The 17,186-nt window shown below is 48.2% G+C and overlaps 1 protein-coding gene across 4 annotated transcripts in view; it reads left to right on the top strand.

The window, feature by feature from the left end:
• LOC106992921 (uncharacterized) overlaps positions 1 to 17,186 on the top strand; it is a 72,830-nt gene that overhangs the window by 39,194 nt on the left and 16,450 nt on the right. The window lies entirely within an intron of this gene.

Here is a 17,186-nt window from a genome sequence, read left to right on the forward strand (position 1 = left end):
TCTCTAACTCCTGAGCTAAAAGTGATCCTACTGTCTTGGCCTCCCAAAGTGCTGAGATTACAGGTGTGAGTCGCTGTGCTTGGCCAAAACTGGTAACATTTTTAGTTTAAAATTTATGTTGAGGCTGGGCGCAGGGGCTCACACCTGTAATCCCAGCACTTTGGGAGGCTGAGGTGGGTGGATCACAAGGTCAGGAGATCAAGACCATCCTGGCTAACATGGTGAAACCCTGTCTCTACTAAAAATACAAAAAAATTAGCCGAGCATGGTGGTGGTTGCCTGTAGTCCCAGCTACTCCAGAGGCTGAGGCAGGAGAATGGCGTGAACCTGGGAGGCAGAGCTTGCAGTGAGCTTGAGATCGTGCCACTGCACTCCAGCCTGGGCAACAGAGTGAGACTCCGTTTCAAAAAAAAATTTTATGTTGAAAAATACATTAATATATGTATGAAAATTATAAATATGTGACTACACTTATCATCATATGATCATCTGCCTTTACAAAATGGGACACTATCAGATGTCAGGAATTCATATTAAGGCTTGCTCAATGCATGAATGATGTTGAGAATTCTGTGATCTCTAATACATTTCAGAAGTGCTATACTGGTCTGTGAGATACTTGAGGACAAGAGTCAGGACTAGTGTCCCCTCATATCTTGGGGTGAACTGTTATATTGGTAGCCCCCAGTGAATAATACCTTTTGACATTCATGCCCTTGTATCATTGTCTTCCCCTCGTGGGCTTGAACATGTAATTTGCTTTGGACAATGTAACATTGATAAGCATGATGCAAGTATAGATCTAATAAGCACTTGCTTCACATCTTGCAGCTTGTCCTACTGGAATGCTCTTGAGGAATCTAGCCACCTAGCTACCCACCTGGGTAGATTCATGAATGATGAGACAGCACATGGAGAGAGAGAGGCCATGTGGAGGAGCCAAGGCACCAGATATTTTAGTGCAGCCATTTTGGACTTTCTAGGCTAACTCAGTTGAATGAGCGGCACTAAGATGCCAGCTGGAGCAGAAGAACCAACCAGCTGAGCCCTACTCGAATTCCTGACCCACAAAATCATGAGAAATATTGCTGTTTTAAGCCACAAAATTTTGGAGTGATTTGTTATACAGCAACAGATAACTGAGATACTTGTAATAGGTGTGTAATAAATGTGTATGAAATGACTGAATGGCAAATCACAATTCTAGCCCTGGTGCTAATCTCTTACATTGGTCTTGGATACTCATTAAGCCTTGATCACATCTATTTTCTGGTATGATTCCTCTGATGGTTAATCTTATGTGTCAACTTGACTGGTTCACAAAGTGTCCAGATATTTGGTTGGTCCAACATTATTCTGGGTGTTTTATGAGGATGTTTTTGAATGGGATTAACAATTAAATCTGTAGACTAAGTAAAGCAGATTGCCCTCCATAACGCAGGTGGGCCTCATCTAATCAGTTGAAAGTTTAAGTAGAACAAAAGGTTGACCCTGCCCTGAATAAAAGAGAATTCTGCCTGATAAACCTAAAATTGGAACATTGGCTCTTCCTGATTCTGCAGTAGTCTGCTGGCCTTCAGATGGAAACTGAGACATTGGCTCTGCCAATTTTGAACTTGCCACCCTCCATAATTGCTTGAACCAATACCTGATTCTCTCTCTCTCTCTCTCTCTCTCTCTCTCTCACACACACACACACACACACACACACACACACACACACACACACGTTCCTTGACTTATGATGGAGATATATCTCAGTAAACCCATCATAAGTTGAAAATATCATAAGTCAAAAATGCACTGAATACACCTAACCTACCAAACAGCACAGCTTGGCCTGGGCTAATTTAAATGTGCTTGGAACACTTACAGTTGGGCAAAAATCATCTGGCAATATAGTAAACTGTGGAATATAAGTTGTTTGCCCTCATAATTGTATGACTGATTGGGAGCTGCAGCTCACTGCTGCTGCCCAGCATCATGAAAGACTATCATACCGCATATTGCTAGCCAGGAAAAGATCCAAATTGAAAATTTGAAATATGGTTTCTACTGAATGTATATTGCTTTTGCACCATCATAAAGTGAAAAAATCATAATTCTGAGCCATCATAAGTTGGGGACCATCTATGTATACATAGGAGACATATGTATACATATCTCCTATAGGTTCTGTTTCTCTAGAGAACCCTGACTAATATAGATTTTGCTACCAAGAGTGGATGCTACTATAACAAATACCTAAAAATGTGGAAGTGGCTTTGGAATTAGATAATGGGCAAAGACTGAAGAGTTTTGAGGTGCATGTTAGAAAAAGCCTAGATTGCCTTGAAGAGACTGTTGGTGGAAATACAAACATTAAAGGCAATTCTGGTGAAGGCTCAGAAAGAAAAGAGTTGTAAAGAAAGTTTCTATCATCTAAGAGAATACATATCATCATCATAAACAGAACGTTGGTAGAAATATGAACATTAAATGTGCTTATGGTAAGGTCTCAGAAATGAGGAGCATAATGTTGGAGACTGGTGAAAAGGCAATCCTTGTTATAAACTAGTAAAGAACTTGGCTGAATTGTGTTCAGCCAAGGTAAAACTTGGGAGTGATGACCTTGGATATTTATCACAGGAGATTTCTAAGCAGAGTGGTGAAAGTGTAGCCTGGTTTCTCCTTACTGCTCATAGTAAAATGCAAGAGGAAAGAGATAAGTTGAAGGCATTGTTGTGCAAAAAGGAACCAGAATTTAAAGATTTGAAAATGCTCAGCCTGTCCATATTTCAAAAAAAGAGAAAACACATTTCTCTGCTTGGTACAAACACCAAAGGCCTGTCTGGACAATCACTCCATGAAAAGATTCCCACGAACTTAACCATCTCAGCTTCAACCAGCTCAACTGAAGCCGGGAATAAAGATGGGATTATACTAGCAGAAACACTTCCAGCTGGGACTAAAGAAAACGGAGAAAATAGAACAGAATGAAAGAAGGCTGTTGGACTTCTGGGATTCTACAGGACAGGACAATAGAGTTATCCAGCTTTGAACATGTGTTATCCTTCAAGAAAGGGGAAGAATGACCCCTGAAGACAATTTGGAGATTATCAGGGCTGCCACTCACACCCCAGGCCCAGGAGCATGGTTGTTTTTTCCTATTTTTAGAGAGCATGGCCACCTTCTTGGTTTCAGTGGGCCAAAATGTTGCCCAGTGCCTCAGGGGCAAGATGACTAGCAGAGCTGCAGAATGGGGTCTACCACCTAGGGTGGTGGGGGTGATCCAAAGAGGATTATTCATTCTTTTTTGTTTTTTTGAGACAGGGTCTCCTTCTGTCACCCAGGCTAGGGTGCAGTGGTGTGATCATGGCTAACTGCAACCTTGACCTTCTGGGCTCAAACGATCCTCCTGCCTTAGCACCCCTACCTTTGAGTAGCTGGGACTACAGGCATGCACCACCACGCCTGGCTAATTTTTGTATTTTTTATAGAGACAGAGTTTCACCATGTTGCCCAGGATGGTCTTGGACTCCTGAGCTCAAGTAATCCTTCTGCTTTGGCCTCCCAAAGTGCTGGGACTACAGCCTAATGGACTGCAGATCTAATGGAATTTTCCTTGCTAGGTTTTGGATTTGTTTGGGATCCAATGCCCCTTTCTTTCCAATTTCTCCCTTTTGGAATAGGGATGCGTATTCTATGCCTGTCCCACCATTGCATTTTGGAAGCACATAAGCTTGTCTGGTTTCATAGGTTCACAGCTGGAGAGAATTTTGCCTTAAGATGAATCATACCTCAAGTCTCATCCATACCTGGTTTAGATATTCAGTGAGACTTTGGACTTGGAATTGATGTTGGAATGGGTTAAAACGTTTGGGGGTGCTGGGATGGGGTGAATGGATTTTGCATGAGGGAAGAATATGAATTTTAGGGGGCCAGAGAATGGAATGTTTTGGAGTGAATTGTATCTCTCCACCAGATCACATGTGAAAGCTCTGACTCCCAATGTGACCCGATTTGGTGATAAGATCTTTGAGGAAGTAATTAAGGTTAAATGAGGCTGAGCATGGTGGCTCACGCCTGTAATCCCAGCACTTTGGGAGGAAGTGGGCAGATCATTTGAAGTCAAGGGTTCGAGACCAGCCTGGCCAACATGGCAAAACCCTGTCTCTACTAAAAATACAAAAGTTAGCCAGGTGTGGTGGGGCTTGCCCATGGTCCCAGCTACTCAAGAGGCTGAGTTAGGAGAATCTCTTGAGCCTGGGAGGCAAAGTTTGCAGTGAGCTGAGATGGCGCCACTGCACTCCAGCCTGGGTAACAGAGTGAGACTTCATCTCAAAAACAAACAAAACAAACAAACAAAAACGGTTAAATGAGGTTCTAAGTGTGGGGTCCTAATCTGATAAATTGGTGTCCTTATAGAAGAGGGGGAAGCGCCACAGCTCTCCTCTCTGCATGCATGCACCGAGAGAAGAGACTGTGAGAGGGCACAGTGAGAAGGAGCAATTCAAGGAGAGAGGCCTTATCAGAAACCAACCCTGCTGGCATTTTTCTTTTTCTTTCTTTCTTTTCTTCCCTTCCCTTCCCTTCCCTTCCCTTCCCTTCCCTTCCCTTCCCTTCCCTTCCCTTCCCTTCCCTTCCCTTCCCTTCCCTTCCCTTCCCTTCCCTCCCCTCCCCTCCCCTCCCTTCCCCTCCCCTCCCCTCCCTCCCTCCCCTCCCTTCCCCTCCCTTCCCCTCCCCTCCCCTCTCTCTCTCTCTCTCTCTTTCCTTCCTTCCTTCCTTCCTTCCTTCCTTCCTTCTTTCCTCCTTCCCTCCCTCCCTCCCCCCTCCTTCTCTCTCTCTCTCTTTCTTTCTTTCCTTCTTTCTTCCTTTCCTTCTTTTTTTTTTGACAGAGTCTCACTCTGTTGCTGGGTTTGGAGTTCAGTGGCGTGAACTCGGCTCACTGCAACCTCTGCCTCCTGGGTTCAAGTGATTCTCCTTCGTCAGCCTCGCGAGTTGCTAGAATTATAGGCGCCCACCACACCTGGCTAATTTTTTTCATGTTTTTTGGTAGAGATGGGGGTTTCACCTGTTGCCCAGGCTGGTCTTAAACTCCTGACCTCAAGTGATCCACCTGCCTCAGTCTCCCAAAGTGCTGTGATTATAGGCATAAGCCACCATATGCAGCCCCATGCTGGCATTTTGGTCTTGGACTTCCAGTCTCCAGAAGTGTGAGAAAGTACATTCTTGTTTAAGCCACCCAATCTGTGGTATTTTGTTATGGCAGCCCAAGCAGACAAATACAACTCCCCACAGCAATTTGCAGAGGAGTCATGAAGATTTAGATCTCAATTCTAGCTTTCATTGATTCATTCATTCAGCCAATATTCAAGTTCTGCTATGTGCTGGACACTGCCTACTGATTTCTACACCCACTGGGTTTCAATAGTGAGCAAAATGGACATGGTTCTCGTCCTCAAGGAGCTTAAAATCATGTGAGGGAGACATATTCATCAAATAATTACTCAAAGAGGCATAAAATAATAACAGCAATGAGTGCTGTAGGAGGATGTCGCCTAGTCAAGGAGGTCAGGGAAGTTTTTGAAGAAGTGACACCAGACCTGAGATACAAAAAGGGTGATTAGGAGTCAGCCAGGTGAAGACAGGGAGGAAGGGTTTTCCATGCAAAAGAAACAGCATGTGCAAAGAATGATTCTACCGAGGAGGAGGCTGGTGGGTGTTCAGGGGACTGGAAGAAGGCTGCCATGACTGAAATGGAGAGACGGGGAGCAGAGTGGGCAGGGCTCGAGAAGAGGCTGGATCGCACAGGCCAGGCAGACCATGCCCAGCATGTCTTTGTCATAAGAGCAGTGGGAAGCCATTGAGCTGGCTTAACCTGGGAGTTGGCATGGCTAGATTTGCATTTCCAAAAAGGCGCTAGAGGCTGCCTTGGGGGTGAGCATGGTGGAGTGGAAGAAGACTTGTGTGGGGACTGACAACGATGCTCCTGCAGGAGTCAGGGGAGGCATGTGGGGGCCTTGGACCAGGGTGGTGGCAACAGAGATGGAGGAAAGGGCAAGATTGGAGAATGATTTATTAAGGCAAAAAAACAGGACTTTGGTGCCCAATTGTCTATAGGAGGTGAGGACAAGAGAGGAGCAGGGATGATCTGAGGTTTCTGGGTTGAGTACCCAGGTGGGTGGTGGTGCCATCTGATTAGAGAGAGAAGATAGGGAAGACCAAGTTAGGGCTGGGGGCAGCTACTTACCAATTGCATGAACTTGGACAGGTTACTTTTAAGCCCCTGTATGCTTCAGTTTCCCCCTCTGAAATGAGTGATGTGAGATGATATTTGTAGAGGATCTGCTGGGAGCAGCTGCTCCTGCATATCAAGCTTTCTGATCTTTTCCTCTGTGAAGTAGCCTGGGCAGTTGCTATTGTTCCATTTCCAAGGATGAGGAAGCTGAGTCTGCAAGACTGGAGTCTTGCCCAAATTTGCATACTTTGAAACCAGGCTTACAGGCAGGTGGTGGGAGGAGCCTACCCTCCCTGCCGGTCTGCTTTCAACATCAGCTCGCAAAGCCTAAGAGCAGAAATTATTCATCCATAAGTTACTCAGCCTTCACTGGAGGTCTGGTATGGGTGGGGAGGAGGGAACATAGTTCAGGTGAGAAATGCAATTAGGGGAGGGGACAGAGCAGAGTTGGAGTGAGCAGGGTGAAATTTAATTTTAAGCACCAAATTCATATCGTAGCCAATTTCCCAAATGTGGGCTGCTCACAAAGTTTCTTTTTTCACTCACATAAAGGCTCAGATGCTGTGACTGGCTGCCAGCCTTCCTCTGAGTGGAGATTCAGGCACCCAGGCTCCTTCCATCTTATGGCTCTGCTGTCTCTAGGCCATGAGGTCAGGCAGTAGGAGAAAGAGAGGTGGATGAGGCACATCTGCCTAACATCTTCAGCCCAGAAGCGAGACACATTGCTTTTGCTCACACTCCACTGGCCACCCTGGATGGCAAGGGAGCTGGAACTGTAGTCCAGATGGGCACCTAGGGGGAAGGGAAAGGGAGTTTTGGTGATAAGCTTCTCAGTCCTGCTGTAACAGGTCAGAGCTTGTTTCTACATCCTAAATATTATACTCTGGAGCCTGGTAAAGAGAGACCTATCTTACTGGACAGGAACCTGAACTGCTCCAGGCCAGGATCCCAGGGTCCATCTGGGGATAAGCCTCTTGGTCAAGGTGGAGGAGAGGGGACAGAAAGACTGTCCAGGCTCTCCTGGGATTTCTCCAGGAGGGGAGAGGACCAGCCTTGGGGTGAGCAAGCCGAAGGAACCAGGCTCGATCCCATGCACTGGCTGAATGGGTGGCAGGAAGGCTGCTTCTGGGTACACTTTTGTGTGCCACAGAAATAGCCTCTGGCCAAGGCCAATGGGGAATTTGTCCCAAGTTTCTGAAGAGAGTGGGCTGTGCGAAGCCAGTGAGCAAAGCCTCTTGTATTGCACATAATTAAATGTTTGTGGACTGCCAGAGAGAGGGGCATTGTTGTGAACTTTACTTGGGTGGCCTCATTGAGAAGGGATATTTGAGCAAAGACATGAAGATGCTGAAACATGAGGATACTTCAGGCAGGGCAGAGGGAACAACAAGTGCCAAAGCCTTGTAGTAGGAGCAGGGGTGCTGTGTTCTGGACCCCTTGCCTTCATCCAGGCCAGAGATGATGGTGGTAACAGTGGGTAAGAGAGAAGGAGAAGTGGTTAGATTCTGTATCTATTTGGTAGGTACCTCCCTCCTTCCTCCTCTTCCTTTCTTGATTTTCTAGGGGTGACTTGTGAAGACACACGAAGGTGTTTCTACCTCTGTGCCCTTTTATAGACTGTAAGCCCCATGAGGACAGGGAATGAGCCTTTCCCTTACAGCGGGCTCAGGCACAGCTTATCCCTAGCACCTGGTTAAACATGTCTGTGTCCTGAGTCATCAGATTTCCCGGGGCTGAGCCTGGGTATATTGCTTATGATGAGAAAAGCTTTCCTGTGGCTTGGACACTCCTGTCCCTCTTCTAAAGGAACTGTCCTGCGTACCCAATCAAAGGAGATGGAGCTTCAGTGTTTTTTTTTTTTTTTTAGATGTCTTTCTTTTTTTTCTCTCTCTCTCTCTCTGTCACCCAGGCTAGAGTGCAGTGGTGTGATCTTGGCTCACTGCAACCTCTGCCTCCTGGGTTCAAGCAATTCCCCTGCCTCAGCCTCCCAAGTAGCTGGGATTACATGCACACACCACCACATCCGGCTAATTTGTGTATTTTTAGTAGAGACAGGGTTTCACCATATTGGCCAGGCTGATCTCGAACTCCTCACCCCAAGTGATCCACCCACCTCAGTCTCCCAAAGTGCTGGGATTACAGGCATGAGCCACTGTGCCTGGCCAGGCTTCAGTGTCTTAAGTACCAGAGAGTCACAGTCCATCCCTTCTTCCCGGCCCCGCTGTGAAGTGCTCAGGAGCTCAACAGTAGACAAGTTCCTGGGTTCTGTTTTGTCCCTGATAACGCCTGCTTGCTGGTTTCCTGGGGAAGTGACGGGGGCACATACGGCTGTGTCCAGCAGGTATTCCTGGCCCAAATCAGCTTGGCCCATGCTCAGGCAGGGAGTGCTGGGCTCTGCATTGCTCACTCATCGATGTCAGGAGCGACCCACAGGAGCTTCTGAGAAGCGTCTTGAGCTTGGCTGTGGAGTGTCCATCACCCACAACCTGCAGCCTTTGTTTAACCTGGGCCCTTCCCTGCAACACCTCTTGCTCTCTGACTTTTGCAGAAACTTGGGTGCAACTGATATTTACAATCCAGCAGGCTCTCGATGTTTGGGAGGGCTCTGTCCACAGGCCTTCCAAAAGCCCCACAGTCTTGAATGCAAAATATTGGTATGGGCTTCCGGCTTTCTTGCGAATGGTGTTTTCTTGAGAATTATGTGTTTCCTGTGCTCTCATGCCACAAATTAACTGCCTTTTCACTTTTCCCACAGGTTTTATCTCTCTTTCTGTGTGGCAGGATCTCACAGTGTAGTTGTTAAAAGTGTGTGAACTGGCCAGGCGTGTAATCTCAGCACTTTGAGAGGCCATGGTGGGCAGCTCTCCAGAGGTCAGGAGTTCGAGACCAGCCTGGCCAACATGGTGAAACCCCATCTCTACTAAAAGTACAAAAATTAGCCAGGTGTGGTGGTGAGCACCTGTAATCTCAGCTACTTGGGAGGCTGAGGAAGGAGAATTCCTTGAACCCAGGAAGTGGAGTTGCAGTGAGCTGAGATTGCGCCACTGCACTCCAGCCTGGGTGACACAGCAAGACTCCATCCCAAGAAGAAAAAGAAGTGTGTGAACTTTGGAATTGGACCGATTTGAGTGGGCATTGCAGCTTCTGCTCTTACTGTCTGTGTTGTGTCTGGCAAAGTCCTCTGAGTCTCAGTTTACTCATCTGTAAAACAAAGACAATTGCAGTGTCTACCTAGTACTTGGTTGTGAAGCTTCATTGAGGTAGTAACATAATGTCTGGACCCCCAATAAATAAGAACTATTATTAACCTTAATGAAAACCCCGCCAGGTGCAGGGGCTCATGCCTATAATCCCAGCACTTTGGGAGGCAGAGGAGGGCAGATGACTTGAGCCCAGGAGTTCGAGACCAGCCTGGGCAACATGGTGAAACTCTATCTCTACAAAAAAATACAAAAATTAGCTGGGTGTGGCAGTATACACTTGTAGTCCCAGCTACTTGGGAGGCTGAGGTGGGAGGATTGCTTAAGCCTAGGAGGCAGAGGTTGCAGTGAATGGAGATTGCCCCACTCTACTCCAGCCTGGGTGACAGAGTGAGACCCTGTCTCAAAAAAAAAAAAAAAAAAAAAAAAAAAAGGAAGAAAGAAAAAAAAAGAACCCCCTCCCCCGCAAAAAAAGAAAAAGAAAACCCAAAACTGCTTGTGGGGACTTTCAGTGTTGGGCGCAGGCCAATGTCCCCAGTCAGCTCTGAGGCTTGTTCCTACTTCCACCAGCCTCTCAGCCCAGTCCACTTCAGGCCAGGGCAAAATACGAAAGCCTTGCTTGTTCTAGGTCTTCGGGGGAGTCTGTGAATAGCTGAATCCATGAATGATGCCTCTGCAGGTGCCAGGGACCCACGGCTCCACCCTCACCCAGTGCGAGTGCTGCCTGCCAGACCCTTGTCAGCGGTTACAACTTCCAACTGCCTCCTGCTGCCCGAGTTTTATCAAAAGCTCAGTTGAGAGAAATAAAGTTCATGGGGGTTATTTAAAGGTCATGCATTCCATCCATTCTTCCAGATGGGACTTATCCCTGAACCAAGTCGGACTCTCACGAAGCTGAGTCATTCTTGGAGCAAAGTATTTAGTCTCCACAGAATCTTTACTGCATCCCTGCCTTATGATGGAGACTTTAAGGAAAATGGTTGAAGGAGTCTGGCCATTATGTTTATTTTGGGATGTTACTGCTTCAGCTAGTATTCTCTGTAAGTCCTATGAGTGGAATGAATATATTTTAGGCTCCAGTTTCCAGCAAAATTCTGCATCCTCAGAGGAATTAGGGGGCTTCTGACTTATGGGCAATGTGACTCATGAAACTAATCCCAGTTCCCACTTTACTTGGGTTGCTGGGAAGCTCAGAGCCAAATTTGGCACTCATCCTTAAGAATCTTAGAGGCTCTCTTGGGCTGTTTTTAAAGGAGATGATTACTTTCCAGGTGCTGGTTTCTAATAGACGGGATTATAATTATTATTTTGTATGTATCTTGTCAATTGCTTCAGGGCTTTAGTGGGACCAGAGTGGGAGTAAGTAAATAAAATAATCCTCACCCTGAAAACAAAAGAGGAATGGAGAATTGGCCTGGGTGAGTGAGAGAAGGAGGAGGCAGCCAGGGGGAGAGATGGTGCGGGGCCGGTAGTGACAGGACAAATGTCCTTTCTAGGCCACTGTAGTGATGCTGAAGGGTCTGGCTTCACTGACCCAGGGGTTGTGAAAAGAGGATTTTCCATGAATTTGAAAAGAGAACCGCAGTCATTGCTCAATTTGCACTTCTCCCCATGGCCCCCAGGCTTTGGCGGGTATTTTTGTAATGTTGTGAAACATAGAAACTTGCAGTGTCTCCTTTCTCTTCCTCTTCTCTCCCAACCCAGTCACTCCTACCCATTTTTTTTTTTTTTAATCATGTTTTGTTCCTTCCCTTCATGTGGCCACTGGTGCAGGGGCGTGAGCTGGGCTGCCCACTGTGACTGCTCCTCCATCTCTGGGCAAGACAGGTGTCCCTCTGGCCCAAGGCCCACAATTTGCTGCTGGAACAAACAGAAGAGGGTCAAGCAGTTCAGATCCTCAACGAAACAGTAGCAGTAGAGCAGCAAATACTACTTGAAAACTCAACTGTGTGCCACTTAGGAACCATTATTATTGCCATTTAATTTTACTTATTTAGGTTTGCCCTATGCCTTAGCTATGGTACATGTTCATTATTTGTTTGTGCAAGGCCCCTGCATCTATTTGTTTGTTTGTTTGAGACAGGGTCCTGCTCTATCACCCAGGCTGGAGTGCAGTGGTGTGAACATGGCTCACTGCAGCCTTGAACTCCTGGGCTCAAGCGATCCTCCTACCTCAGACTCCCAAGTAGCTGGGACCACAGGAGCATGCCACCATGCCTGGCTAAATTTTAAATATTTTTGTAGAGATGGGGTCTCACTCCAGCCTGGCCAATATGGTGAAACCCTGTCTCTACTAAAAATACAAAAATTAGCCAGGCATGGTGGCTCGTGCCTGTGGTCCCAGCTGCTCAGGAGGCTGAGGCAGAGGAGTCACTTGAACCCGGGAGGTGGAGATTGTGGTGAGCTGAGATTGCGCCATTGTCCTCTAGACTGGGCGACAGAGCGAGACTCCATCTGAAAAAAAAAAAAAGAGAGATGGGGTCTCACTATGTTACCCAGGCTGGTCTCTAACTCCTGAGCTCCAGCAGTCCTCCTTCCTCAGTCTCCCAAAGTGCTGGGATGACAGGCATGAGCCACCACGTCTGGCCCATTTGTCTGTTTGTCCATCTACCTTGTCCAGAGTTTCTCATTGGCCACACTTTTGACATGTCAGGTCAGATCATTCCTTTTATGCAGGCTGTCCTGTACATTGTAGGATGTTTGGCAGCATCCTTGGCCTCTACTGCATGCCACTATTACCCACCCCCACACCTCCACTGTGACAGCCAAAAATGTCTCTAGACATTGCCAAGTGACCCCTGGGGAAAGGGAGCAGAATCATCTCAGGCTGAGAACCACCATCCCCTTGTCCCCTTCCTCACTCCCCTCCCCTCCTGATAGAAGCCTCTCTGATGCATCTGCTGTGTGTCGTCTTGTTTGCACACATCCGTGCAGCTCTGTTCGCTGCCCCGTTCGTGTCCTTTGTCCACCTTTCTATTGGAGTTGCCATCTTCTTTGGATCTGCAAAGGGCAGTCCTTGTGTTTTCTGTTTTCTTTTCTTTTTTTTGAGATGGAGTTTCACTCTGTCGCCCAGGCTGGAGTGCAGTGGTATGATCTCGGCTCACTGCAACCTCCACCTGCTGGGTTCAAGTGATTCTCATGCCTCAGCCTCCCGAGTAGCTGGGATTACAGGCTCCCACCACCGCACCTGGCTAATTTTTATATTTTCAGTAGAGATGGGGTTCCTCCATGTTAGTCAGTCTGGTCTCAAACTCTTGACTTCTGGTGATCCACCTGCCTTGGCCTCCCAAAGTGCTTGGATTACAAGGGCGTCAGCCACCATGCCTGGCCAGTCCTTGTGTTTTCTAAATATGAGTCCCATGTTGGTGTGGTCTGTGTTTTCTTCTCCTTTTCTGTCATCAGTCTGCTAACCCTTGCCTTACAGATGAGGAAGCAGAAGTGCACAGCCATAGCTGCCAATGCTCACACTGCTAGTAAGTGGTGAGCCAGGTCCAGGCCTCTGTCTCCAGAGCCCAGGCTCTTGACCCCTGGGCTACAGCAGTGTCCCTTCCATTCAAATATGACTTCGAAGGCAGGCAGGCAAGGTCAGGCCCTGAGGCCTGGGTAGGGAAGGGAGGTGACTCACTCCAGGTCATGCAGCTTGACAGCAGCATCGCCCAGGCCACCCTGATGTGATGCCAAGTGTCTTGGGAATTGGATTCAACTTTTTTTTTTTGGTTGAGGAATGACCAAGTGATTTCGCTTAAATGTCCAACCGGAGGCTGTGGCTCTGGTAAGAAGAAGAGGTGGGGATCTGAGGGTGTCTGTGCGAGAGGCCCCTTTGTTGGCTCTGCATGGTGCTCACAGACTCATGGTTGGGCAGATTTCTGGATTTGGATTTTCTGGCCTGGATCTCTGTGCCCTGGACCCTGGCAGAAGATGCTTCTCTCCAGGCCCAGGGGATGATGGTTGGCAGGGAGCCAGGTTTTGTTCCCTAAATGGCATTCACATGACTTGCTGACCTCAGGGTCCTTCCCCTTTCTCTTGTCTTTTTCTCCTTCACTGCATTCTGCCCTGCTTTGGTTTCCCTTCTCTATTTTCCTTTTTTCAATCTGCACAAAGCCCTTGGAGGGCTGGGGCTGACCTGGGGCCTCTTGGCTCTGGCTGAGGTTGGTTTCCAGTTCCTGGACTGTAGCCCTGGGGCTGTCTGCCTTCGAGGGCCATAGTGAGACTTGGGAGGTGGGAGGTTTGGGAGGAAGCAAGCCAGCCAGTGAGGCAGTGCCTGGAGGCTGGTCCTCTCCTGCATCCTCAGGGCAGGGCCTCTGAACCACCAAAACCGATGACAAATACCTAGTTCAGGCCACAGCCACTCCCTACCCATCCCTTACAGACATGCCTAGTTCATCCCAGATCTCTTCCTACCAGCCTCTAGATCGTTCTCAGCAGAGAATGTGGAACGGAAATGTATCACCTCTGGCTTATAGCTTCATCTTTACTTCCTGGAAGATTTTTCCACCGTGGTTCTCAACCCTGAACGCTCAGCAGAATCACCTGGGTAACTTTCCAAACAGGCTGATTTCCAGGCCCCAACCTGAGATTCAGATTTCATGGGTCTGGAGTGTGTCTGGGGATTGAGATGTTGTAAAATCTCCCTGAGTGATTCTGCTATGTGGCCAGGACTGAGAGCTACTCCAAAGTGTTGCAGAAAGAGCACAGAAGGGCAGGTGGGGGACTGAGTTCGCGTCTGGACAACCCTCAGGTGGCAGCATGTCTCTCAGCAAAGCCCCTTCCCTCTCCAGGCACTGCGCAGGCACACCTTAAGGAGAAATGACCGATTTACGGAGTTTTAGACTCAGAAAGGACCAGGAAACCAACCAAGCTATCCCCTTATCCTGCAAAACAGAAGACTGTGTCTGGAGGGGGTGGAGTAGCCAGGGTCTCACAGGGCACTGGCAGGGTTGGGGATGTGGGAAGCCAGGCTAGGCTTTGGGCTGCCGCCTCCCCCTGGCTGGGCCCCTCAGTGAGTCCTCTTTAGATTAGAATGTTGGGAACATGATGTCTCCCCACTGTTTACTTGAAAAGGAGCCTGTTCTCTCAGTGCCTGGGAGTGGGGGAGCAATGGCTAGAGTTAGAGGGTGTTGGTCTCAGCCAAACTTGGCAAGGGGACTTTCGCAGTGCCGCTGACTGTCTGCAGCTGTTTTATAGGCCCTGTGGCTCAAAAGGGGAAGTGTGGCTGCATTTAGAAAGTTGTCCACAAGGAGGAATGGTGGGGGTGGGAGTGGGGGTGGGGCTGACAAGGGTGGCCAGGCTGGGGAGCTTGGGGAGGAAGAGGGACGCAGGCAGGACCTGTGGACAGGGGTTTGATTTGGGGCCCACATGTTGTCACTTTGGAAACTCTTGGGTTTGAGGGGATGGAGATAGGGGAGAGTGAAGGGGAGGCAGACAGAGAAGAAAGGGGGAGGTCGGGAGGGAGAAAGAGCTCCCTGCTGCGAAGCCTGGCTTTTCTTAGGTTGGAAGCAAACATGAAGTGTGCTGGGAGCATGCCCAGCCATGCCCATGCCCCAAAGGCCCAGGAAGGGGTTTCCTGTAAAGGGGAGCAGGGAGATGGTGAGAGGTGCTGGAAAGGGGAGGTTTTCTCACCATAGTCCAGCCCACAGTAGGTGATGTGAGAGGAGGAACTCTTCCTTCCCCCAGGCTATACAGAAATATCTCTGATATCTGAGTCCATTCAGGCCATGATAACAAAATATCATGGACTGGATGGCTTATAAACAGCAGACATTTAATATCATAGACTGGATGGCTTGTAAACAGCAGACATGTGTTTCTCACAGTTCTGGAGGCTGGAAGTCCAAGATCAGGGTGCTGGCAGATTCAGCGTCTGGTGAGGGCGATCTCCTCATAACCTCACGTGGCAGAAGGGGTGAGGGGTCTGTCTCAGGGCATAATATAAGGGCACTAATCCTTTTCATGAGGGCTCCACCCCCAGGACCTAATCACCTCCTACCTCCATCACTTTGGGGGTGAGGGTTTCAACATATGAATTTGGGGGGACATAAACATCTGGACAGCCTGAATGAAACGTACCATCCATATGGCCAGGAATGCATCCAACCCTTCCCAGGGCTGAGCTGGGGCTCAAGTCTCCATGATAGCAACAGGAAGATTGCTACACAAGGCTCCTAGCCCAGGGGTTGGAGGCTGGAAGACCTCAGAGGGCCTGATTGAAGATCCCCAGGCCTCAGTTTCCTGTTCCTGTTAGTGACAGGGAGATGCACCTCCCCTGCCCTATCACAAGTGCCCTGCCCCAAGCATCAGGGAGAAACATGGAGCTCCTACTGGTCGTGGGCCACACTCCCCCTGCTTCCCTCAGGCCTACTGCTCTCCCTCAGTCACTGGCACCTGCAGGGTGCTGCTCTCTGCTGCCCCCCATGCCCTAGCCTTGTTCCTATTGTGTATGTGGGGATAGAGTGATGGGGTGGTGGAGGTCGGGGGTGATGGTACCATAACTTCAATCCAGAGCTTTCCTACAGAAGATCCTGCCTTCACCAGAAAGGTGCTTTACCAAAGCTCCTCTTCCCGAAGTAGCCCCACCCAAAAGGACCATGAGAAGAGGACCTTATCCTAACTTTGATCATATTACACTGGCCATAGAGAGCTCCACCATCTTTGGTGATAGAATCAGCAGCCAGAGAGATCTGCTCTAAGAGTGGGAGTTAAAGCAGAGAGGGGAGGCTTGCATTAATTCTGAGTCTGTGGTTGAGCATCTGATGTCAGAAGCATGACTCCCAAAGAACCTGCTCAATGTACCCTGGGGAAGAAGGCAACTCAACTCAACCCAATCCAACTGAACCCAATTCAACTCCACCCAACCCAACTCAACCCCACTCAACCCAACTCAACTAAACTCAATTAAACTCAACAAAACTCCCATTCATTCACTCTATGATGATTTAACTAGTATGTACTAGTCACCAACAATGTGTCAACCACTGTGCTAAGTGCTGGGGATGCTGAAGAGAGCAAATAAGACACAGCCCTGCCCTCATGGAGCTTCGAGTCTGATAGAGGCACTTAAGGGCACATCACAGGTCTGTGTCTCTATTAAGTTCATAGGATGGCCAAGGGAGGGTAGGGAGAGGAAAGGCCGTTACCCCTGTGGTCTCAGTGGAGGGACAATATTCAAATACACAAAACACTCAGAGAATAAGGCAATGTTTAGTAAGTCCATTGTTGACTCCGGTAACCACCAGCTGTGCTTAACCACTAACTAACCTTGAAAAAAAAACTTTTGGCTGGGCGCGGCTGCTCACCCTTGTAATCCCAGCATTTTGGGAGGCCAAGGCAGGCAGATCACTTGAGGTCAGGAGTTCAAGAGCAGCCTGCCCAACATGGTGAAACCACGTCTCTACTAAAAATACAAAAAATTAGCCAGGTGTGGTGGTGTGCACCTGTAATCCCAGTTACTTGAGAGGCTGAGGCAGGAGAATAGCTTGAACCCAGGATGCAGAGGTTGCAGTGAGCCAAGATTGTGCCACTGCACTCCAGCCTGGGTGACAGAGTGAGACTCTGTCTGGAAAAAAAAAAAAAAAAAAAAAAACCCAAACAAAACAAAAAAATTAGTTCTGACATAAGTGTACTGGACTGGAAAATCCATGTGGACTCTGCCATCTTTCTTGGTTTCTTCTTCCATGTGGCTACCTACCCCCTTCTCTTCCTCCTTCCACTTCACTTAGAGCTAGAAACCTTACATGGCAAATGATTGGATTCTAGGTTTGATTAGATGC

The sequence above is a fragment of the Macaca mulatta genome, chromosome 13 (genome assembly GCF_049350105.2).
Source record: "Macaca mulatta isolate MMU2019108-1 chromosome 13, T2T-MMU8v2.0, whole genome shotgun sequence".
Lineage (NCBI taxonomy): Eukaryota > Metazoa > Chordata > Mammalia > Primates > Cercopithecidae > Macaca > Macaca mulatta.